Raw genomic sequence first — 24,873 nt, forward strand, 5'->3', positions numbered from 1 at the left:
CCATATCTGGTGTCTCTATAGCGTGCTTTTACAAAGAAAAATAGTTTTCCAGTGTAAGCTAATAGCAGTCAGTGTCCTTAAAGCGGGTGTTTCAGGCCTTCAGCGTGTGCCCTGCAGTCCCCTGCCAGTGTACTTTTACAGTTGCCACTCATATCTGGTGTCTCTATAGGGGGCTTTTACAAAGAAAAAAAGTTTTCCAGTGTAAGCTAATAGCAGTCAGTACCCTTAAAGCGGGTGTGTCAGGCCTTCCTTCAGCGTGTGCCCTTCAGACACCTGCCAGTGTACTTCGACAGTTGCCACTCATATCTGGTGTCTCTGTAGCGTGCTTTTACAAAGAAAATAAGTTTTCCAGTGTAAACTAATAGCAGTCAGTGTCCTTAAAGCGGGTGTTTCAGGCCTTCAGTGTGTGCCCTGCAGACCAGTGCCAGTGTACTTTGACAGTTGCCACTCATATCTGGTGTCTCTGTAGCGTGCTTTTACAAAGAAAAAAAGTTTTCCAGTGTAAGCTAATAGCAGTCAGTGCCCTTGAAGCGGGTGTGTCAGGCATTCAGCGTGTGCCCTGCAGACCCCTGCCAGTGTACTTTGACAGTTGCCACCCATATCTGGTGTCTCTATAGCGTGCTTTTACAAAGAAAAATAGTTTTCCAGTGTAAGCTAATAGCAGTCAGTGTCCTTAGGCGGGTGTTTCAGGCCTTCAGCGTGTGCCCTGCAGACCCCTGCCAGTGTACTTTGACAGTTGCCACTCATATCTGGTGTCTCTGTAGCGTGCTTTTACAAAGAAAAAATTTTTTCCAGTGTAAGCTAATAGCAGTCAGTGTCCTTAAAGCGGGTGATTCAGGTCTTCAGCGTGTGCCCTGCAGACCCCTGCCAGTGTACTTTGACAGTTGCCACTCATATCTGGTGTCTCTGTAGCGTGCTTTTACAAAGAAAAAAGTTTTCCAGTGTAAGCTAATAGCAGTCAGTGTCCTTAGGCGGGTGTTTCAGGCCTTCAGCGTGTGCCCTGCAGACCCCTGCCAGTGTACTTTGACAGTTGCCACTCATATCTGGTGTCTCTGTAGCATGCTTTTACAAAGAAAAAAAGTTTTCCAGTGTAAGCTAATAGCAGTCAGTGTCCTTAAAGCGGGTGATTCAGGTCTTCAGCGTGTGCCCTGCAGACCCCTGCCAGTGTACTTTGACAGTTGCCACTCATATCTGGTGTCTCTGTAGCGTGCTTTTACAAAGAAAAAAAGTTTTCCAGTGTAAGCTAATAGCAGTCAGTGTCCTTAAAGCGGGTGATTCAGGTCTTCAGCGTGTGCCCTGCAAACCCCTGCCAGTGTACTTTGACAGTTGCCACTCATATCTGGTGTCTCTGTAGCGTGCGTTTACAAAGAAAAAAAGTTTTCCAGTGTAAGCTAATAGCAGTCAGTGTCCTTAAAGCGGGTGTGTCAGGCATTCAGCGTGTGCCCTGCAGACCCCTGCCAGTGTACTTTGACAGTTGCCACTCATATCTGGTGTCTTTATAGCATGCTTTTATAAAGAAAAAGAGTTTTTCAGTGTAAGCTGATAGCAGTCAGTGTCCTTAAAGCGGGTGTGTCAGGCATTCAGCGTGTGCCCTGCAGACCCCTGCCAGTGTACTTTGACAGTTGCCACCCATATCTGGTGTCTCTATAGCGTGCTTTTACAAAGAAAAATAGTTTTCCAGTGTAAGCTAATAGCAGTCAGTGTCCTTAAAGCGGGTGATTCAGGTCTTCAGCGTGTGCCCTGCAGACCCCTGCCAGTGTACTTTGACAGTTGCCACTCATATCTGGTGTCTCTGTAGCGTGCTTTTACAAAGAAAAAAGTTTTCCAGTGTAAGCTAATAGCAGTCCGTGTCCTTAAAGCGGGTGATTCAGGTCTTCAGCGTGTCCCCTGCAGACCCCTGCCAGTGTACTTTGACAGTTGCCACTCATATCTGGTGTCTCTGTAGCGTGCTTTTACAAAGAAAAAAGTTTTCCAGTGTAAGCTAATAGCAGTCAGTGTCCTTAAAGCGGGTGATTCAGGTCTTCAGCGTGTGCCCTGCAGACCCCTGCCAGTGTACTTTGACAGTTGCCACTCATATCTGGTGTCTCTGTAGCGTGCTTTTACAAAGAAAAAAAGTTTTCCAGTGTAAGCTAATAGCAGTCAGTGTCCTTAAAGCAGGTGTGTCAGGCATTCAGCGTGTGCCCTGCAGACCCCTGCCAGTGTACTTTGACAGTTGCCACTCATATCTGGTGTCTCTATAGCGTGCTTTTACAAAGAAAAATAGTTTTCCAGTGTAAGCTAATAGCAGTCAGTGTCCTTAAAGCGGGTGTTTCATGCCTTCAGCGTGTGCCCTGCAGTCCCCTGCCAGTGTACTTTTACAGTTGCCACTCATATCTGGTGTCTCTATAGGGGGCTTTTACAAAGAAATTTTTTTTCCAGTGTCAGCTAATAGCAGTCAGTACCCTTAAAGCGGGTGTGTCAGGCCTTCCTTCAGCGTGTGCCCTTCAGACCCCTGCCAGTGTACTTCGACAGTTGCCACTCATATCTGGTGTCTCTGTAGCGTGCTTTTACAAAGAAAATAAGTTTTCCAGTGTAAGCTAATAGCAGTCAGTGTCCTTAAAGCGGGTGTGTCAGGCATTCAGCGTGTGCCCTGCAGACCCCTGCCAGTGTACTTTGACAGTTGCCACTCATATCTGGTGTCTCTATAGCATGCTTTTACAAAGAAAAATAGTTTTCCAGTGTAAGCTAATAGCAGTCAGTGTCCTTAAAGCGGGTGTTTCAGGCCTTCAGCATGTGCCCTGCAGACCCCTGCCAGTGTACTTTGACAGTTGCCACTCATATCTGGTGTCTCTGTAGCGTGCTTTTACAAAGAAAAAAGTTTTCCAGTGTAAGCTAATAGCAGTCAGTGTCCTTAAAGCGGGTGTTTCAGGCCTTCAGTGTGTGCCCTGCAGACCAGTGCCAGTGTACTTTGACAGTTGCCACTCATATCTGGTGTCTCTGTAGCGTGCTTTTACAAAGAAAAAAAGTTTTCCAGTGTAAGCTAATAGCAGTCAGTGCCCTTGAAGCGGGTGTGTCAGGCCTTCCTTCAGCGTGTGCCCTGCAGACCCCTGCCAGTGTACTTTGACAGTTGCCACTCATATCTGGTGTCTTTATAGCATGCTTTTATAAAGAAAAAAAGTTTTCCAGTGTAAGCTAATAGCAGTCAGTGTCCTTAAAGCGGGTGATTCAGGTCTTCAGCGTGTGCCCTGCAGACCCCTGCCAGTGTACTTTGACAGTTGTCACTCATATCTGGTGTCTCTGTAGCATGCTTTTACAAAGAAAAAAAGTTTTCCAGTGTAAGCTAATAGCAGTCAGTGTCCTTAAAGCGGGTGATTCAGGTCTTCAGCGTGTGCCCTGCAGACCCCTGCCAGTGTACTTTGACAGTTGCCACTCATATCTGGTGTCTCTGTAGCGTGCTTTTACAAAGTAAAAAGTTTTCCAGTGTAAGCTAATAGCAGTCAGTGTCCTTAAAGCGGGTGTGTCAGGCATTCAGCGTGTGCCCTGCAGACCCCTGCCAGTGTACTTTGACAGTTGCCACTCATATCTGGTGTCTTTATAGCATGCTTTTATAAAGAAAAATAGTTTTTCAGTGTAAGCTGATAGCAGTCAGTGTCCTTAAAGCGGGTGTGTCAGGCATTCAGCGTGTGCCCTGCAGACCCCTGCCAGTGTACTTTGACAGTTGCCACCCATATCTGGTGTCTCTATAGCGTGCTTTTACAAAGAAAAATAGTTTTCCAGTGTAAGCTAATTGCAGTCAGTGTCCTTAAAGCGGGTGTTTCAGGCCTTCAGCGTGTGCCCTGCAGTCCCCTGCCAGTGTACTTTTACAGTTGCCACTCATATCTGGTGTCTCTATAGGGGGCTTTTACAAAGAAAAAAAGTTTTCCAGTGTAAGCTAATAGCAGTCAGTACACTTAAAGCGGGTGTGTCAGGCCTTCCTTCAGCGTGTGCCCTTCAGACCCCTGCCAGTGTACTTCGACAGTTGCCACTCATATCTGGTGTCTCTGTAGCGTGCTTTTACAAAGAAAATAAGTTTTCCAGTGTAAGCTAATAGCAGTCAGTGTCCTTAAAGCGGGTGTGTCAGGCATTCAGTGTGTGCCCTGCAGACCCCTGCCAGTGTACTTTGACAGTTGCCACTCATATCTGGTGTCTCTATAGCATGCTTTTACAAAGAAAAATAGTTTTCCAGTGTAAGATAATAGCAGTCAGTGTCCTTAAAGCGGGTGTTTCAGGCCTTCAGTGTGTGCCCTGCAGACCCCTGCCAGTGTACTTTGACAGTTGCCACTCATATCTGGTGTCTCTGTAGCGTGCTTTTACAAAGAAAAAAGTTTTCCAGTGTACGCTAATAGCAGTCAGTGTCCTTAAAGCGGGTGTTTCAGGCCTTCAGTGTGTGCCCTGCAGACCAGTGCCAGTGTACTTTGACAGTTGCCACTCATATCTGGTGTCTCTATAGCGTGCTTTTACAAAGAAAAAAAGTTTTCCAGTGTAAGCTAATAGCAGTCAGTGCCCTTGAAGCGGGTGTGTCAGGCCTTCCTTCAGCGTGTGCCCTGCAGACCCCTGCCAGTGTACTTCGACAGTTGCCACTCATATCTGGTGTCTCTGTAGCGTGCTTTTACAAAGAAAAAAAGTTTTCCAATGTAAGCTAATAGCAGTCAGTGTCCTTAAAGCGGGTGTGTCAGGCTTTCAGCGTGTGCCCTGCAGACCCCTGCCAGTGTACTTTGACAGTTGCCACCCATATCTGGTGTCTCTATAGCGTGCTTTTACAAAGAAAAATAGTTTTCCAGTGTAAGCTAATAGCAGTCAGTGTCCTTAGGCGGGTGTTTCAGGCCTTCAGCGTGTGCCCTGCAGACCCCTGCCAGTGTACTTTGACAGTTGCCACTCATATCTGGTGTCTCTGTAGCGTGCTTTTACAAAGAAAAAAAGTTTTCCAGTGTAAGCTAATAGCAGTCAGTGTCCTTAAAGCGGGTGATTCAGGTCTTCAGCGTGTGCCCTGCAGACCCCTGCCAGTGTACTTTGACAGTTGCCACTCATATCTGGTGTCTCTTTAGCGTGCTTTTACAAAGAAAAAAGTTTTCCAGTGTAAGCTAATAGCAGTCAGTGTCCTTAGGCGGGTGTTTCAGGCCTTCAGCGTGTGCCCTGCAGACCCCTGCCAGTGTACTTTGACAGTTGCCACTCATATCTGGTGTCTCTGTAGCATGCTTTTACAAAGAAAAAAAGTTTTCCAGTGTAAGCTAATAGCAGTCAGTGTCCTTAAAGCGGGTGATTCAGGTCTTCAGCGTGTGCCCTGCAGACCCCTGCCAGTGTACTTTGACAGTTGCCACTCCTATCTGGTGTCTCTGTAGCGTGCTTTTACAAAGAAAAAAGTTTTCCAGTGTAAGCTAATAGCAGTCAGTGTCCTTAAAGCGGGTGATTCAGGTCTTCAGCGTGTGCCCTGCAGACCCCTGCCAGTGTACTTTGACAGTTGCCACTCATATCTGGTGTCTCTGTAGCGTGCTTTTACAAAGAAAAAAAGTTTTCCAGTGTAAGCTAATAGCAGTCAGTGTCCTTAAAGCGGGTGTGTCAGGCATTCAGCGTGTGCCCTGCAGACCCCTGCCAGTGTACTTTGACAGTTGCCACTCATATCTGGTGTCTTTATAGCATGCTTTTATAAAGAAAAAGAGTTTTTCAGTGTAAGCTGATAGCAGTCAGTGTCCTTAAAGCGGGTGTGTCAGGCATTCAGCGTGTGCCCTGCAGACCCCTGCCAGTGTACTTTGACAGTTGCCACCCATATCTGGTGTCTCTATAGCGTGCTTTTACAAAGAAAAATAGTTTTCCAGTGTAAGCTAATAGCAGTCAGTGTCCTTAAAGCGGGTGATTCAGGTCTTCAGCGTGTGCCCTGCAGACCCCTGCCAGTGTACTTTGACAGTTGCCACTCATATCTGGTGTCTCTGTAGCGTGCTTTTACAAAGAAAAAAGTTTTCCAGTGTAAGCTAATAGCAGTCAGTGTCCTTAAAGCGGGTGATTCAGGTCTTCAGCGTGTGCCCTGCAGACCCCTGCCAGTGTACTTTGACAGTTGCCACTCATATCTGGTGTCTCTGTAGCGTGCTTTTACAAAGAAAAAAGTTTTAAAGTGTAAGCTAATAGCAGTCAGTGTCCTTAAAGCGGGTGATTCAGGTCTTCAGCGTGTGCCCTGCAGACCCCTGCCAGTGTACTTTGACAGTTGCCACTCATATCTGGTGTCTCTGTAGCGTGCTTTTACAAAGAAAAAAGTTTTTCAGTGTAAGCTAATAGCAGTCAGTGTCCTTAAAGCGGGTGTGTCAGGCATTCAGCGTGTGTCCTGCAGACCCCTGCCAGTGTACTTTGACAGTTGCCACTCATATCTGGTGTCTTTATAGCATGCTTTTATAAAGAAAAATAGTTTTTCAGTGTAAGCTGATAGCAGTCAGTGTCCTTAAAGCGGGTGTGTCAGGCATTCAGCGTGTGCCCTGCAGACCCCTGCCAGTGTACTTTGACAGTTGCCACCCATATCTGGTGTCTCTATAGCGTGCTTTTACAAAGAAAAATAGTTTTCCAGTGTAAGCTAATAGCAGTCAGTGTCCTTAAAGCGGGTGTTTCAGGCCCTCAGCGTGTGCCCTGCAGTCCCCTGCCAGTGTACTTTTACAGTTGCCACTCATATCTGGTGTCTCTATAGGGGGCTTTTACAAAGAAAATTTTTTTTTCCAGTGTAAGCTAATAGCAGTCAGTACCCTTAAAGCGGGTGTGTCAGGCCTTCCTTCAGCGTGTGCCCTTCAGACCCCTGCCAGTGTACTTCGACAGTTGCCACTCATATCTGCTGTCTCTGTAGCGTGCTTTTACAAAGAAAATAAGTTTTCCAGTGTAAGCTAATAGCAGTCAGTGTCCTTAAAGCGGGTGTGTCAGGCATTCAGCGTGTGCCCTGCAGACCCCTGCCAGTGTACTTTGACAGTTGCCACTCATATCTGGTGTCTCTGTAGCGTGCTTTTACAAAGAAAAAAGTTTTCCAATGTAAGCTAATAGCAGTCAGTGTCCTTAAAGCGGGTGTTTCAGGCCTTCAGTGTGTGCCCTGCAGACCCCTGCCAGTGTACTTTGACAGTTGCCACTCATATCTGGTGTCTCTGTAGCGTGCTTTTACAAAGAAAAAAAGTTTTCCAATGTAAGCTAATAGCAGTCAGTGTCCTTAAAGCGGGTGTGTCAGGCTTTCAGCGTGTGCCCTGCAGAACCCTGCCAGTGTACTTTGACAGTTGCCACCCATATCTGGTGTCTCTATAGTGTGCTTTTACAAAGAAAAATAGTTTTCCAGTGTAAGCTAATAGCAGTCAGTGTCCTTAGGCGGGTGTTTCAGGCCTTCAGCGTGTGCCCTGCAGACCCCTGCCAGTGTACTTTGACAGTTGCCACTCATATCTGGTGTCTCTGTAGCGTGCTTTTACAAAGAAAAAAAGTTTTCCAGTGTAAGCTAATAGCAGTCAGTGTCCTTAAAGCGGGTGATTCAGGTCTTCAGCGTGTGCCCTGCAGACCCCTGCCAGTGTACTTTGACAGTTGCCACTCATATCTGGTGTCTCTGTAGCGTGCTTTTACAAAGAAAAAAGTTTTCCAGTGTAAGCTAATAGCAGTCAGTGTCCTTAGGCGGGTGTTTCAGGCCTTCAGCGTGTGCCCTGCAGACCCCTGCCAGTGTACTTTGACAGTTGCCACTCATATCTGGTGTCTCTGTAGCATGCTTTTACAAAGAAAAAAGGTTTTCCAGTGTAAGCTAATAGCAGTCAGTGTCCTTAAAGCGGGTGATTCAGGTCTTCAGGGTGTGCCCTGCAGACCCCTGCCAGTGTACTTTGACAGTTGCCACTCATATCTGGTGTCTCTGTAGCGTGCTTTTACAAAGAAAAAAGTTTTCCAGTGTAAGCTAATAGCAGTCAGTGTCCTTAAAGCGGGTGATTCAGGTCTTCAGCGTGTGCCCTGCAGACCCCTGCCAGTGTACTTTGACAGTTGCCACTCATATCTGGTGTCTCTGTAGCGTGCTTTTACAAAGAAAAAAAGTTTTCCAGTGTAAGCTAATAGCAGTCAGTGTCCTTAAAGCGGGTGTGTCAGGCATTCATCGTGTGCCCTGCAGACCCCTGCCAGTGTACTTTGACAGTTGCCACTCATATCTGGTGTCTTTATAGCATGCTTTTATAAAGAAAAAGAGTTTTTCAGTGTAAGCTGATAGCAGTCAGTGTCCTTAAAGCGGGTGTGTCAGGCATTCAGCGTGTGCCCTGCAGACCCCTGCCAGTGTACTTTGACAGTTGCCACCCATATCTGGTGTCTCTATAGCGTGCTTTTACAAAGAAAAATAGTTTTCCAGTGTAAGCTAATAGCAGTCAGTGTCCTTAAAGCGGGTGATTCAGGTCTTCAGCGTGTGCCCTGCAGACCCCTGCCAGTGTACTTTGACAGTTGCCACTCATATCTGGTGTCTCTGTAGCGTGCTTTTACAAAGAAAAAAGTTTTCCAATGTAAGCTAATAGCAGTCAGTGTCCTTAAAGCGGGTGTGTCAGGCATTCAGCGTGTGCCCTGCAGACCCCTGCCAGTGTACTTTGACAGTTGCCACTCATATCTCATATGCTTTTATAAAGAAAAATCGTTTTTCAGTGTAAGCTAATAGCAGTCAGTGTCCTTAAAGCGGGTGATTCAGGTCTTCAGCGTGTGCCCTGCAGACCCCTGCCAGTGTACTTTGACAGTTGCCACTCATATCTGGTGTCTCTGTAGCGTGCTTTTACAAAGAAAAAAGTTTTCCAGTGTAAGCTAAAAGCAGTCAGTGCCCTTGAAGCGGGTGTGTCAGGCCTTCCTTCAGCGTTTGCCCTGCAGTCCCCTGCCAGTGTACTTTTACAGTTGCCACTCATATCTGGTGTCTCTATAGGGGGCTTTTACAAAGAAATTTTTTTTTTGCAGTGTAAGCTAATAGCAGTCAGTACCCTTAAAGCGGGTGTGTCAGGCCTTCCTTCAGCGTGTGCCCTTCAGACCCCTGCCAGTGTACTTCGACAGTTGCCACTCATATCTGGTGTCTCTGTAGCGTGCTTTTACAAAGAAAATAAGTTTTCCAGTGTAAGCTAATAGCAGTCAGTGTCCTTAAAGCGGGTGTGTCAGGCATTCAGCGTGTGCCCTTCAGACCCCTGCCAGTGTACTTCGACAGTTGCACTCATATCTGGTGTCTCTGTAGCGTGCTTTTACAAAGAAAAAAGTTTTCCAATGTAAGCTAATAGCAGTCAGTGTCCTTAAAGCGGGTGTTTCAGGCCTTCAGTGTGTGCCCTGCAGACCAGTGCCAGTGTACTTTGACAGTTGCCACTCATATCTGGTGTCTCTGTAGCGTGCTTTTACAAAGAAAAAAAGTTTTCCAGTGTAAGCTAATAGCAGTCAGTGCCCTTGAAGCGGGTGTGTCAGGCCTTCCTTCAGCGTGTGCCCTGCAGACCCCTGCCAGTGTACTTCGACAGTTGCCACTCATATCTGGTGTCTCTGTAGCGTGCTTTTACAAAGAAAAAAAGTTTTCCAATGTAAGCTAATAGCAGTCAGTGTCCTTAAAGCGGGTGTGTCAGGCTTTCAGCGTGTGCCCTGCAGAACCCTGCCAGTGTACTTTGACAGTTGCCACCCATATCTGGTGTCTCTATAGTGTGCTTTTACAAAGAAAAATAGTTTTCCAGTGTAAGCTAATAGCAGTCAGTGTCCTTAGGCGGGTGTTTCAGGCCTTCAGCGTGTGCCCTGCAGACCCCTGCCAGTGTACTTTGACAGTTGCCACTCATATCTGGTGTCTCTGTAGCGTGCTTTTACAAAGAAAAAAAGTTTTCCAGTGTAAGCTAATAGCAGTCAGTGTCCTTAAAGCGGGTGATTCAGGTCTTCAGCGTGTGCCCTGCAGACCCCTGCCAGTGTACTTTGACAGTTGCCACTCATATCTGGTGTCTCTGTAGCGTGCTTTTACAAAGTAAAAAGTTTTCCAGTGTAAGCTAATAGCAGTCAGTGTCCTTAAAGCGGGTGTGTCAGGCATTCAGCGTGTGCCCTGCAGACCCCTGCCAGTGTACTTTGACAGTTGCCACTCATATCTGGTGTCTTTATAGCATGCTTTTATAAAGAAAAATAGTTTTTCAGTGTAAGCTGATAGCAGTCAGTGTCCTTAAAGCGGGTGTGTCAGGCATTCAGCGTGTGCCCTGCAGACCCCTGCCAGTGTACTTTGACAGTTGCCACCCATATCTGGTGTCTCTATAGCGTGCTTTTACAAAGAAAAATAGTTTTCCAGTGTAAGCTAATTGCAGTCAGTGTCCTTAAAGCGGGTGTTTCAGGCCTTCAGCGTGTGCCCTGCAGTCCCCTGCCAGTGTACTTTTACAGTTGCCACTCATATCTGGTGTCTCTATAGGGGGCTTTTACAAAGAAAAAAAGTTTTCCAGTGTAAGCTAATAGCAGTCAGTACACTTAAAGCGGGTGTGTCAGGCCTTCCTTCAGCGTGTGCCCTTCAGACCCCTGCCAGTGTACTTCGACAGTTGCCACTCATATCTGGTGTCTCTGTAGCGTGCTTTTACAAAGAAAATAAGTTTTCCAGTGTAAGCTAATAGCAGTCAGTGTCCTTAAAGCGGGTGTGTCAGGCATTCAGTGTGTGCCCTGCAGACCCCTGCCAGTGTACTTTGACAGTTGCCACTCATATCTGGTGTCTCTATAGCATGCTTTTACAAAGAAAAATAGTTTTCCAGTGTAAGATAATAGCAGTCAGTGTCCTTAAAGCGGGTGTTTCAGGCCTTCAGTGTGTGCCCTGCAGACCCCTGCCAGTGTACTTTGACAGTTGCCACTCATATCTGGTGTCTCTGTAGCGTGCTTTTACAAAGAAAAAAGTTTTCCAGTGTACGCTAATAGCAGTCAGTGTCCTTAAAGCGGGTGTTTCAGGCCTTCAGTGTGTGCCCTGCAGACCAGTGCCAGTGTACTTTGACAGTTGCCACTCATATCTGGTGTCTCTATAGCGTGCTTTTACAAAGAAAAAAAGTTTTCCAGTGTAAGCTAATAGCAGTCAGTGCCCTTGAAGCGGGTGTGTCAGGCCTTCCTTCAGCGTGTGCCCTGCAGACCCCTGCCAGTGTACTTCGACAGTTGCCACTCATATCTGGTGTCTCTGTAGCGTGCTTTTACAAAGAAAAAAAGTTTTCCAATGTAAGCTAATAGCAGTCAGTGTCCTTAAAGCGGGTGTGTCAGGCTTTCAGCGTGTGCCCTGCAGACCCCTGCCAGTGTACTTTGACAGTTGCCACCCATATCTGGTGTCTCTATAGCGTGCTTTTACAAAGAAAAATAGTTTTCCAGTGTAAGCTAATAGCAGTCAGTGTCCTTAGGCGGGTGTTTCAGGCCTTCAGCGTGTGCCCTGCAGACCCCTGCCAGTGTACTTTGACAGTTGCCACTCATATCTGGTGTCTCTGTAGCGTGCTTTTACAAAGAAAAAAAGTTTTCCAGTGTAAGCTAATAGCAGTCAGTGTCCTTAAAGCGGGTGATTCAGGTCTTCAGCGTGTGCCCTGCAGACCCCTGCCAGTGTACTTTGACAGTTGCCACTCATATCTGGTGTCTCTTTAGCGTGCTTTTACAAAGAAAAAAGTTTTCCAGTGTAAGCTAATAGCAGTCAGTGTCCTTAGGCGGGTGTTTCAGGCCTTCAGCGTGTGCCCTGCAGACCCCTGCCAGTGTACTTTGACAGTTGCCACTCATATCTGGTGTCTCTGTAGCATGCTTTTACAAAGAAAAAAAGTTTTCCAGTGTAAGCTAATAGCAGTCAGTGTCCTTAAAGCGGGTGATTCAGGTCTTCAGCGTGTGCCCTGCAGACCCCTGCCAGTGTACTTTGACAGTTGCCACTCCTATCTGGTGTCTCTGTAGCGTGCTTTTACAAAGAAAAAAGTTTTCCAGTGTAAGCTAATAGCAGTCAGTGTCCTTAAAGCGGGTGATTCAGGTCTTCAGCGTGTGCCCTGCAGACCCCTGCCAGTGTACTTTGACAGTTGCCACTCATATCTGGTGTCTCTGTAGCGTGCTTTTACAAAGAAAAAAAGTTTTCCAGTGTAAGCTAATAGCAGTCAGTGTCCTTAAAGCGGGTGTGTCAGGCATTCAGCGTGTGCCCTGCAGACCCCTGCCAGTGTACTTTGACAGTTGCCACTCATATCTGGTGTCTTTATAGCATGCTTTTATAAAGAAAAAGAGTTTTTCAGTGTAAGCTGATAGCAGTCAGTGTCCTTAAAGCGGGTGTGTCAGGCATTCAGCGTGTGCCCTGCAGACCCCTGCCAGTGTACTTTGACAGTTGCCACCCATATCTGGTGTCTCTATAGCGTGCTTTTACAAAGAAAAATAGTTTTCCAGTGTAAGCTAATAGCAGTCAGTGTCCTTAAAGCGGGTGATTCAGGTCTTCAGCGTGTGCCCTGCAGACCCCTGCCAGTGTACTTTGACAGTTGCCACTCATATCTGGTGTCTCTGTAGCGTGCTTTTACAAAGAAAAAAGTTTTCCAGTGTAAGCTAATAGCAGTCAGTGTCCTTAAAGCGGGTGATTCAGGTCTTCAGCGTGTGCCCTGCAGACCCCTGCCAGTGTACTTTGACAGTTGCCACTCATATCTGGTGTCTCTGTAGCGTGCTTTTACAAAGAAAAAAGTTTTAAAGTGTAAGCTAATAGCAGTCAGTGTCCTTAAAGCGGGTGATTCAGGTCTTCAGCGTGTGCCCTGCAGACCCCTGCCAGTGTACTTTGACAGTTGCCACTCATATCTGGTGTCTCTGTAGCGTGCTTTTACAAAGAAAAAAGTTTTTCAGTGTAAGCTAATAGCAGTCAGTGTCCTTAAAGCGGGTGTGTCAGGCATTCAGCGTGTGTCCTGCAGACCCCTGCCAGTGTACTTTGACAGTTGCCACTCATATCTGGTGTCTTTATAGCATGCTTTTATAAAGAAAAATAGTTTTTCAGTGTAAGCTGATAGCAGTCAGTGTCCTTAAAGCGGGTGTGTCAGGCATTCAGCGTGTGCCCTGCAGACCCCTGCCAGTGTACTTTGACAGTTGCCACCCATATCTGGTGTCTCTATAGCGTGCTTTTACAAAGAAAAATAGTTTTCCAGTGTAAGCTAATAGCAGTCAGTGTCCTTAAAGCGGGTGTTTCAGGCCCTCAGCGTGTGCCCTGCAGTCCCCTGCCAGTGTACTTTTACAGTTGCCACTCATATCTGGTGTCTCTATAGGGGGCTTTTACAAAGAAAATTTTTTTTTCCAGTGTAAGCTAATAGCAGTCAGTACCCTTAAAGCGGGTGTGTCAGGCCTTCCTTCAGCGTGTGCCCTTCAGACCCCTGCCAGTGTACTTCGACAGTTGCCACTCATATCTGCTGTCTCTGTAGCGTGCTTTTACAAAGAAAATAAGTTTTCCAGTGTAAGCTAATAGCAGTCAGTGTCCTTAAAGCGGGTGTGTCAGGCATTCAGCGTGTGCCCTGCAGACCCCTGCCAGTGTACTTTGACAGTTGCCACTCATATCTGGTGTCTCTGTAGCGTGCTTTTACAAAGAAAAAAGTTTTCCAATGTAAGCTAATAGCAGTCAGTGTCCTTAAAGCGGGTGTTTCAGGCCTTCAGTGTGTGCCCTGCAGACCCCTGCCAGTGTACTTTGACAGTTGCCACTCATATCTGGTGTCTCTGTAGCGTGCTTTTACAAAGAAAAAAAGTTTTCCAATGTAAGCTAATAGCAGTCAGTGTCCTTAAAGCGGGTGTGTCAGGCTTTCAGCGTGTGCCCTGCAGAACCCTGCCAGTGTACTTTGACAGTTGCCACCCATATCTGGTGTCTCTATAGTGTGCTTTTACAAAGAAAAATAGTTTTCCAGTGTAAGCTAATAGCAGTCAGTGTCCTTAGGCGGGTGTTTCAGGCCTTCAGCGTGTGCCCTGCAGACCCCTGCCAGTGTACTTTGACAGTTGCCACTCATATCTGGTGTCTCTGTAGCGTGCTTTTACAAAGAAAAAAAGTTTTCCAGTGTAAGCTAATAGCAGTCAGTGTCCTTAAAGCGGGTGATTCAGGTCTTCAGCGTGTGCCCTGCAGACCCCTGCCAGTGTACTTTGACAGTTGCCACTCATATCTGGTGTCTCTGTAGCGTGCTTTTACAAAGAAAAAAGTTTTCCAGTGTAAGCTAATAGCAGTCAGTGTCCTTAGGCGGGTGTTTCAGGCCTTCAGCGTGTGCCCTGCAGACCCCTGCCAGTGTACTTTGACAGTTGCCACTCATATCTGGTGTCTCTGTAGCATGCTTTTACAAAGAAAAAAGGTTTTCCAGTGTAAGCTAATAGCAGTCAGTGTCCTTAAAGCGGGTGATTCAGGTCTTCAGGGTGTGCCCTGCAGACCCCTGCCAGTGTACTTTGACAGTTGCCACTCATATCTGGTGTCTCTGTAGCGTGCTTTTACAAAGAAAAAAGTTTTCCAGTGTAAGCTAATAGCAGTCAGTGTCCTTAAAGCGGGTGATTCAGGTCTTCAGCGTGTGCCCTGCAGACCCCTGCCAGTGTACTTTGACAGTTGCCACTCATATCTGGTGTCTCTGTAGCGTGCTTTTACAAAGAAAAAAAGTTTTCCAGTGTAAGCTAATAGCAGTCAGTGTCCTTAAAGCGGGTGTGTCAGGCATTCATCGTGTGCCCTGCAGACCCCTGCCAGTGTACTTTGACAGTTGCCACTCATATCTGGTGTCTTTATAGCATGCTTTTATAAAGAAAAAGAGTTTTTCAGTGTAAGCTGATAGCAGTCAGTGTCCTTAAAGCGGGTGTGTCAGGCATTCAGCGTGTGCCCTGCAGACCCCTGCCAGTGTACTTTGACAGTTGCCACCCATATCTGGTGTCTCTATAGCGTGCTTTTACAAAGAAAAATAGTTTTCCAGTGTAAGCTAATAGCAGTCAGTGTCCTTAAAGCGGGTGATTCAGGTCTTCAGCGTGTGCCCTGCAGACCCCTGCCAGTGTACTTTGACAGTTGCCACTCATATCTGGTGTCTCTGTAGCGTGCTTTTACAAAGAAAAAAGTTTTCCAATGTAAGCTAATAGCAGTCAGTGTCCTTAAAGCGGGTGTGTCAGGCATTCAGCGTGTGCCCTGCAGACCCCTGCCAGTGTACTTTGACAGTTGCCACTCATATCTCATATGCTTTTATAAAGAAAAATCGTTTTTCAGTGTAAGCTAATAGCAGTCAGTGTCCTTAAAGCGGGTGATTCAGGTCTTCAGCGTGTGCCCTGCAGACCCCTGCCAGTGTACTTTGACAGTTGCCACTCATATCTGGTGTCTCTGTAGCGTGCTTTTACAAAGAAAAAAGTTTTCCAGTGTAAGCTAAAAGCAGTCAGTGCCCTTGAAGCGGGTGTGTCAGGCCTTCCTTCAGCGTTTGCCCTGCAGTCCCCTGCCAGTGTACTTTTACAGTTGCCACTCATATCTGGTGTCTCTATAGGGGGCTTTTACAAAGAAATTTTTTTTTTGCAGTGTAAGCTAATAGCAGTCAGTACCCTTAAAGCGGGTGTGTCAGGCCTTCCTTCAGCGTGTGCCCTTCAGACCCCTGCCAGTGTACTTCGACAGTTGCCACTCATATCTGGTGTCTCTGTAGCGTGCTTTTACAAAGAAAATAAGTTTTCCAGTGTAAGCTAATAGCAGTCAGTGTCCTTAAAGCGGGTGTGTCAGGCATTCAGCGTGTGCCCTTCAGACCCCTGCCAGTGTACTTCGACAGTTGCACTCATATCTGGTGTCTCTGTAGCGTGCTTTTACAAAGAAAAAAGTTTTCCAATGTAAGCTAATAGCAGTCAGTGTCCTTAAAGCGGGTGTTTCAGGCCTTCAGTGTGTGCCCTGCAGACCAGTGCCAGTGTACTTTGACAGTTGCCACTCATATCTGGTGTCTCTGTAGCGTGCTTTTACAAAGAAAAAAAGTTTTCCAGTGTAAGCTAATAGCAGTCAGTGCCCTTGAAGCGGGTGTGTCAGGCCTTCCTTCAGCGTGTGCCCTGCAGACCCCTGCCAGTGTACTTCGACAGTTGCCACTCATATCTGGTGTCTCTGTAGCGTGCTTTTACAAAGAAAAAAAGTTTTCCAATGTAAGCTAATAGCAGTCAGTGTCCTTAAAGCGGGTGTGTCAGGCTTTCAGCGTGTGCCCTGCAGAACCCTGCCAGTGTACTTTGACAGTTGCCACCCATATCTGGTGTCTCTATAGTGTGCTTTTACAAAGAAAAATAGTTTTCCAGTGTAAGCTAATAGCAGTCAGTGTCCTTAGGCGGGTGTTTCAGGCCTTCAGCGTGTGCCCTGCAGACCCCTGCCAGTGTACTTTGACAGTTGCCACTCATATCTGGTGTCTCTGTAGCGTGCTTTTACAAAGAAAAAAAGTTTTCCAGTGTAAGCTAATAGCAGTCAGTGTCCTTAAAGCGGGTGATTCAGGTCTTCAGCGTGTGCCCTGCAGACCCCTGCCAGTGTACTTTGACAGTTGCCACTCATATCTGGTGTCTCTGTAGCGTGCTTTTACAAAGAAAAAAGTTTTCCAGTGTAAGCTAATAGCAGTCAGTGTCCTTAGGCGGGTGTTTCAGGCCTTCAGCGTGTGCCCTGCAGACCCCTGCCAGTGTACTTTGACAGTTGCCACTCATATCTGGTGTCTCTGTAGCATGCTTTTACAAAGAAAAAAGGTTTTCCAGTGTAAGCTAATAGCAGTCAGTGTCCTTAAAGCGGGTGATTCAGGTCTTCAGGGTGTGCCCTGCAGACCCCTGCCAGTGTACTTTGACAGTTGCCACTCATATCTGGTGTCTCTGTAGCGTGCTTTTACAAAGAAAAAAGTTTTCCAGTGTAAGCTAATAGCAGTCAGTGTCCTTAAAGCGGGTGATTCAGGTCTTCAGCGTGTGCCCTGCAGACCCCTGCCAGTGTACTTTGACAGTTGCCACTCATATCTGGTGTCTCTGTAGCGTGCTTTTACAAAGAAAAAAAGTTTTCCAGTGTAAGCTAATAGCAGTCAGTGTCCTTAAAGCGGGTGTGTCAGGCATTCATCGTGTGCCCTGCAGACCCCTGCCAGTGTACTTTGACAGTTGCCACTCATATCTGGTGTCTTTATAGCATGCTTTTATAAAGAAAAAGAGTTTTTCAGTGTAAGCTGATAGCAGTCAGTGTCCTTAAAGCGGGTGTGTCAGGCATTCAGCGTGTGCCCTGCAGACCCCTGCCAGTGTACTTTGACAGTTGCCACCCATATCTGGTGTCTCTATAGCGTGCTTTTACAAAGAAAAATAGTTTTCCAGTGTAAGCTAATAGCAGTCAGTGTCCTTAAAGCGGGTGATTCAGGTCTTCAGCGTGTGCCCTGCAGACCCCTGCCAGTGTACTTTGACAGTTGCCACTCATATCTGGTGTCTCTGTAGCGTGCTTTTACAAAGAAAAAAGTTTTCCAGTGTAAGCTAATAGCAGTCAGTGTCCTTAAAGCGGGTGTGTCAGGCATTTAGCGTGTGCCCTGCAGACCCCTGCCAGTGTACTTTGACAGTTGCCACTCATATCTCATATGCTTTTATAAAGAAAAATCGTTTTTCAGTGTAAGCTAATAGCAGTCAGTGTCCTTAAAGCGGGTGATTCAGGTCTTCAGCGTGTGCCCTGCAGACCCCTGCCAGTGTACTTTGACAGTTGCCACTCATATCTGGTGTCTCTGTAGCGTGCTTTTACAAAGAAAAAAGTTTTCCAGTGTAAGCTAATAGCAGTCAGTGCCCTTGAAGCGGGTGTGTCAGGCCTTCCTTCAGCGTTTGCCCTGCAGTCCCCTGCCAGTGTACTTTTACAGTTGCCACTCATATCTGGTGTCTCTATAGGGGGCTTTTACAAAGAAATTTTTTTTTTGCAGTGTAAGCTAATAGCAGTCAGTACCCTTAAAGCGGGTGTGTCAGGCCTTCCTTCAGCGTGTGCCCTTCAGACCCCTGCCAGTGTACTTCGACAGTTGCCACTCATATCTGGTGTCTCTGTAGCGTGCTTTTACAAAGAAAATAAGTTTTCCAGTGTAAGCTAATAGCAGTCAGTGTCCTTAAAGCGGGTGTGTCAGGCATTCAGCGTGTGCCCTTCAGACCCCTGCCAGTGTACTTCGACAGTTGCCACTCATATCTGGTGTCTCTGTAGCGTGCTTTTACAAAGAAAATAAGTTTTCCAGTGTAAGCTAATAGCAGTCAGTGTCCTTAAAGCGGGTGTTTCAGGCCTTCAGTGTGTGCCCTGCAGACCACTGCCAGTGTACTTTGACAGTTGCCACTCATATCTGGTGTCTCTGTAGCGTGCTTTTACAAAGAAAAAAGTTTTCCAGTGTAAGCTAATAGCAGTCAGTGTCCTTAAAGCGGGTGTTTCAGGCCTTCAGTGTGTGCCCTGCAGACCAGTGCCAGTGTACTTTGACAGTTGCCACTCATATCTGGTGTCTCTGTAGCGTGCTTTTACAAAGAAAAAAAGTTTTCCAGTGTAAGCTAATAGCAGTCAGTGCCCTTGAAGCGGGTGTGTCAGGCCTTCCTTCAGCGTGTGCCCTGCAGACCCCTGCCAGTGTACTTCGACAGTTGCCACTCATATCTGGTGTCTCTGTAGCGTGCTTTTACAAAGAAAAAAAGTTTTCCAATGTAAGCTAATAGCAGTCAGTGTCCTTAAAGCGGGTGTGTCAGGCTTTCAGCGTGTGCCCTGCAGACCCCTGCCAGTGTACTTTGACAGTTGCCACCCATATCTGGTGTCTCTATAGCGTGCTTTTACAAAGAAAAATAGTTTTCCAGTGTAAGCTAATAGCAGTCAGTGTCCTTAGGCGGGTGTTTCAGGCCTTCAGCGTGTGCCCTGCAGACCCCTGCCAGTGTACTTTGACAGTTGCCACTCATATCTGGTCTCTCTGTAGCGTGCTTTTACAAAGAAAAAAGTTTTCCAGTGTAAGCTAATAGCAGTCAGTGTCCTTAGGCGGGTGTTTCAGGCCTTCAGCGTGTGCCCTACAGACCCCTGCCAGTGTACTTTGACAGTTGCCACTCATATCTGGTGTCTCTGTAGCATGCTTTTACAAAGAAAAAAAGTTTTCCAGTGTAAGCTAATAGCAGTCAGTGTCCTTAAAGCGGGTGATTCAGGTCTTCAGGGTGTGCCCTGCAGACCCCTGCCAGTGTACTTTGACAGTTGCCACTCATATCTGGTGTCTCTGTAGCGTGCTTTTACAAAGAAAAAAGTTTTCCAGTGTAAGCTAATAGCAGTCAGTGTCCTTAAAGCGGGTGATTCAGGTCTTCAGCGTGTGCCCTGCAGACCCCTGCCAGTGTACTTTGACAGTTGCCACTCATATCTGGTGTCTCTGTAGCGTGCTTTTACAAAGAAAAAAAGTTTTCCAGTGTAAGCTAATAGCAGTCAGTGTCCTTAAAGCGGGTGTGTCAGGCATTCATCGTGTGCCCTGCAGACCCCTGCCAGTGTACTTTGACAGTTGCCACTCATATCTGGTGTCTTTATAGCATGCTTTTATAAAGAAAAAGAGTTTTTCAGTGTAAGCTGATAGCAGTCAGTGTCCTTAAAGCGGGTGTGTCAGGCATTCAGCGTGTGCCCTGCAGACCCCTGCCAGTGTACTTTGACAGTTGCCACCCATATCTGGTGTCTCTATAGCGTGCTTTTACAAAGAAAAATAGTTTTCCAGTGTAAGCTAATAGCAGTCAGTGTCCTTAAAGCGGGTGATTCAGGTCTTCAGCGTGTGCCCTGCAGACCCCTGCCAGTGTACTTTGACAGTTGCCACTCATATCTGGTGTCTCTGTAGCGTGCTTTTACAAAGAAAAAAGTTTTCCAATGTAAGCTAATAGCAGTCAGTGTCCTTAAAGCGGGTGTGTCAGGCATTCAGCGTGTGCCCTGCAGACCCCTGCCAGTGTACTTTGACAGTTGCCACTCATATCTCATATGCTTTTATAAAGAAAAATCGTTTTTCAGTGTAAGCTAATAGCAGTCAGTGTCCTTAAAGCGGGTGATTCAGGTCTTCAGCGTGTGCCCTGCAGACCCCTGCCAGTGTACTTTGACAGTTGCCACTCATATCTGGTGTCTCTGTAGCGTGCTTTTACAAAGAAAAAAGTTTTCCAGTGTAAGCTAAAAGCAGTCAGTGCCCTTGAAGCGGGTGTGTCAGGCCTTCCTTCAGCGTTTGCCCTGCAGTCCCCTGCCAGTGTACTTTTACAGTTGCCACTCATATCTGGTGTCTCTATAGGGGGCTTTTACAAAGAAATTTTTTTTTTGCAGTGTAAGCTAATAGCAGTCAGTACCCTTAAAGCGGGTGTGTCAGGCCTTCCTTCAGCGTGTGCCCTTCAGACCCCTGCCAGTGTACTTCGACAGTTGCCACTCATATCTGGTGTCTCTGTAGCGTGCTTTTACAAAGAAAATAAGTTTTCCAGTGTAAGCTAATAGCAGTCAGTGTCCTTAAAGCGGGTGTGTCAGGCATTCAGCGTGTGCCCTTCAGACCCCTGCCAGTGTACTTCGACAGTTGCCACTCATATCTGGTGTCTCTGTAGCGTGCTTTTACAAAGAAAAAAAGTTTTCCAGTGTAAGCTAATAGCAGTCAGTGCCCTTGAAGCGGGTGTGTCAGGCCTTCCTTCAGCGTGTGCCCTGCAGACCCCTGCCAGTGTACTTCGACAGTTGCCACTCATATCTGGTGTCTCTGTAGCGTGCTTTTACAAAGAAAAAAAGTTTTCCAATGTAAGCTAATAGCAGTCAGTGTCCTTAAAGCGGGTGTGTCAGGCTTTCAGCGTGTGCCCTGCAGAACCCTGCCAGTGTACTTTGACAGTTGCCACCCATATCTGGTGTCTCTATAGTGTGCTTTTACAAAGAAAAATAGTTTTCCAGTGTAAGCTAATAGCAGTCAGTGTCCTTAGGCGGGTGTTTCAGGCCTTCAGCGTGTGCCCTGCAGACCCCTGCCAGTGTACTTTGACAGTTGCCACTCATATCTGGTGTCTCTGTAGCGTGCTTTTACAAAGAAAAAAAGTTTTCCAGTGTAAGCTAATAGCAGTCAGTGTCCTTAAAGCGGGTGATTCAGGTCTTCAGCGTGTGCCCTGAAGACCCCTGCCAGTGTACTTTGACAGTTGCCACCCATATCTGGTGTCTCTATAGTGTGCTTTTACAAAGAAAAATAGTTTTCCAGTGTAAGCTAATAGCAGTCAGTGTCCTTAGGCGGGTGTTTCAGGCCTTCAGCGTGTGCCCTGCAGACCCCTGCCAGTGTACTTTGACAGTTGCCACTCATATCTGGTGTCTCTGTAGCGTGCTTTTACAAAGAAAAAATTTTTTCCAGTGTAAGCTAATAGCAGTCAGTGTCCTTAAAGCGGGTGATTCAGGTCTTCAGCGTGTGCCCTGCAGACCCCTGCCAGTGTACTTTGACAGTTGCCACTCATATCTGGTGTCTCTGTAGCGTGCTTTTACAAAGAAAAAAAGTTTTCCAGTGTAAGCTAATAGCAGTCAGTGTCCTTAAAGCGGGTGATTCAGGTCTTCAGCGTGTGCCCTGCAGACCCCTGCCAGTGTACTTTGACAGTTGCCACTCATATCTGGTGTCTCTGTAGCGTGCTTTTACAAAGAAAAAAAGTTTTCCAGTGTAAGCTAATAGCAGTCAGTGTCCTTAAAGCGGGTGATTCAGGTCTTCAGCGTGTGCCCTGCAAACCCCTGCCAGTGTACTTTGACAGTTGCCACTCATATCTGGTGTCTCTGTAGCGTGCGTTTACAAAGAAAAAAAGTTTTCCAGTGTAAGCTAATAGCAGTCAGTGTCCTTAAAGCGGGTGTGTCAGGCATTCAGCGTGTGCCCTGCAGACCCCTGCCAGTGTACTTTGACAGTTGCCACTCATATCTGGTGTCTTTATAGCATGCTTTTATAAAGAAAAAGAGTTTTTCAGTGTAAGCTGATAGCAGTCAGTGTCCTTAAAGCGGGTGTGTCAGGCATTCAGCGTGTGCCCTGCAGACCCCTGCCAGTGTACTTTGACAGTTGCCACCCATATCTGGTGTCTCTATAGCGTGCTTTTACAAAGAAAAATAGTTTTCCAGTGTAAGCTAATAGCAGTCAGTGTCCTTAAAGCGGGTGATTCAGGTCTTCAGCGTGTGCCCTGCAGACCCCTGCCAGTGTACTTTGACAGTTGCCACTCATATCTGGTGTCTCTGTAGCGTGCTTTTACAAAGAAAAAAGTTTTCCAGTGTAAGCTAATAGCAGTCAGTGTCCTTAAAGCGGGTGATTCAGGTCTTCAGCGTGTCCCCTGCAGACCCCTGCCAGTGTACTTTGACAGTTGCCACTCATATCTGGTGTCTCTGTAGCGTGCTTTTACAAAGAAAAAAGTTTTCCAGTGTAAGCTAATAGCAGTCAGTGTCCTTAAAGCGGGTGATTCAGGTCTTCAGCGTGTGCCCTGCAGACCCCTGCCAGTGTACTTTGACAGTTGCCACTCATATCTGGTGTCTCTGTAGCGTGCTTTTACAAAGAAAAAAAGTTTTCCAGTGTAAGCTAATAGCAGTCAGTGTCCTTAAAGCAGGTGTGTCAGGCATTCAGCGTGTGCCCTGCAGACCCCTGCCAGTGTACTTTGACAGTTGCCACTCATATCTGGTGTCTTTATAGCATGCTTTTATAAAGAAAAAGAGTTTTTCAGTGTAAGCTGATAGCAGTCAGTGTCCTTAAAGCGGATGTGTCAGGCATTCAGCGTGTGCCCTGCAGACCCCTGCCAGTGTACTTTGACAGTTGCCACCCATATCTGGTGTCTCTATAGCGTGCTTTTACAAAGAAAAATAGTTTTCCAGTGTAAGCTAATAGCAGTCAGTGTCCTTAAAGCGGGTGTTTCATGCCTTCAGCGTGTGCCCTGCAGTCCCCTGCCAGTGTACTTTTACAGTTGCCACTCATATCTGGTGTCTCTATAGGGGGCTTTTACAAAGAAATTTTTTTTCCAGTGTCAGCTAATAGCAGTCAGTACCCTTAAAGCGGGTGTGTCAGGCCTTCCTTCAGCGTGTGCCCTTCAGACCCCTGCCAGTGTACTTCGACAGTTGCCACTCATATCTGGTGTCTCTGTAGCGTGCTTTTACAAAGAAAATAAGTTTTCCAGTGTAAGCTAATAGCAGTCAGTGTCCTTAAAGCGGGTGTGTCAGGCATTCAGCGTGTGCCCTGCAGACCCCTGCCAGTGTACTTTGACAGTTGCCACTCATATCTGGTGTCTCTATAGCATGCTTTTACAAAGAAAAATAGTTTTCCAGTGTAAGCTAATAGCAGTCAGTGTCCTTAAAGCGGGTGTTTCAGGCCTTCAGCATGTGCCCTGCAGACCCCTGCCAGTGTACTTTGACAGTTGCCACTCATATCTGGTGTCTCTGTAGCGTGCTTTTACAAAGAAAAAAGTTTTCCAGTGTAAGCTAATAGCAGTCAGTGTCCTTAAAGCGGGTGTTTCAGGCCTTCAGTGTGTGCCCTGCAGACCAGTGCCAGTGTACTTTGACAGTTGCCACTCATATCTGGTGTCTCTGTAGCGTGCTTTTACAAAGAAAAAAAGTTTTCCAGTGTAAGCTAATAGCAGTCAGTGCCCTTGAAGCGGGTGTGTCAGGCCTTCCTTCAGCGTGTGCCCTGCAGACCCCTGCCAGTGTACTTTGACAGTTGCCACTCATATCTGGTGTCTTTATAGCATGCTTTTATAAAGAAAAAAAGTTTTCCAGTGTAAGCTAATAGCAGTCAGTGTCCTTAAAGCGGGTGATTCAGGTCTTCAGCGTGTGCCCTGCAGACCCCTGCCAGTGTACTTTGACAGTTGTCACTCATATCTGGTGTCTCTGTAGCATGCTTTTACAAAGAAAAAAAGTTTTCCAGTGTAAGCTAATAGCAGTCAGTGTCCTTAAAGCGGGTGATTCAGGTCTTCAGCGTGTGCCCTGCAGACCCCTGCCAGTGTACTTTGACAGTTGCCACTCATATCTGGTGTCTCTGTAGCGTGCTTTTACAAAGTAAAAAGTTTTCCAGTGTAAGCTAATAGCAGTCAGTGTCCTTAAAGCGGGTGTGTCAGGCATTCAGCGTGTGCCCTGCAGACCCCTGCCAGTGTACTTTGACAGTTGCCACTCATATCTGGTGTCTTTATAGCATGCTTTTATAAAGAAAAATAGTTTTTCAGTGTAAGCTGATAGCAGTCAGTGTCCTTAAAGCGGGTGTGTCAGGCATTCAGCGTGTGTCCTGCAGACCCCTGCCAGTATACTTTGACAGTTGCCACCCATATCTGGTGTCTCTATAGCGTGCTTTTACAAAGAAAAATAGTTTTCCAGTGTAAGCTAATTGCAGTCAGTGTCCTTAAAGCGGGTGTTTCAGGCCTTCAGCGTGTGCCCTGCAGTCCCCTGCCAGTGTACTTTTACAGTTGCCACTCATATCTGGTGTCTCTATAGGGGGCTTTTACAAAGAAAAAAAGTTTTCCAGTGTAAGCTAATAGCAGTCAGTACACTTAAAGCGGGTGTGTCAGGCCTTCCTTCAGCGTGTGCCCTTCAGACCCCTGCCAGTGTACTTCGACAGTTGCCACTCATATCTGGTGTCTCTGTAGCGTGCTTTTACAAAGAAAATAAGTTTTCCAGTGTAAGCTAATAGCAGTCAGTGTCCTTAAAGCGGGTGTGTCAGGCATTCAGTGTGTGCCCTGCAGACCCCTGCCAGTGTACTTTGACAGTTGCCACTCATATCTGGTGTCTCTATAGCATGCTTTTACAAAGAAAAATAGTTTTCCAGTGTAAGATAATAGCAGTCAGTGTCCTTAAAGCGGGTGTTTCAGGCCTTCAGTGTGTGCCCTGCAGACCCCTGCCAGTGTACTTTGACAGTTGCCACTCATATCTGGTGTCTCTGTAGCGTGCTTTTACAAAGAAAAAAGTTTTCCAGTGTACGCTAATAGCAGTCAGTGTCCTTAAAGCGGGTGTTTCAGGCCTTCAGTGTGTGCCCTGCAGACCAGTGCCAGTGTACTTTGACAGTTGCCACTCATATCTGGTGTCTC

This window comes from Pelobates fuscus, chromosome 2, assembly GCF_036172605.1.
Source record: "Pelobates fuscus isolate aPelFus1 chromosome 2, aPelFus1.pri, whole genome shotgun sequence".
In the NCBI taxonomy this organism is placed as follows: Eukaryota; Metazoa; Chordata; class Amphibia; order Anura; family Pelobatidae; genus Pelobates; species Pelobates fuscus.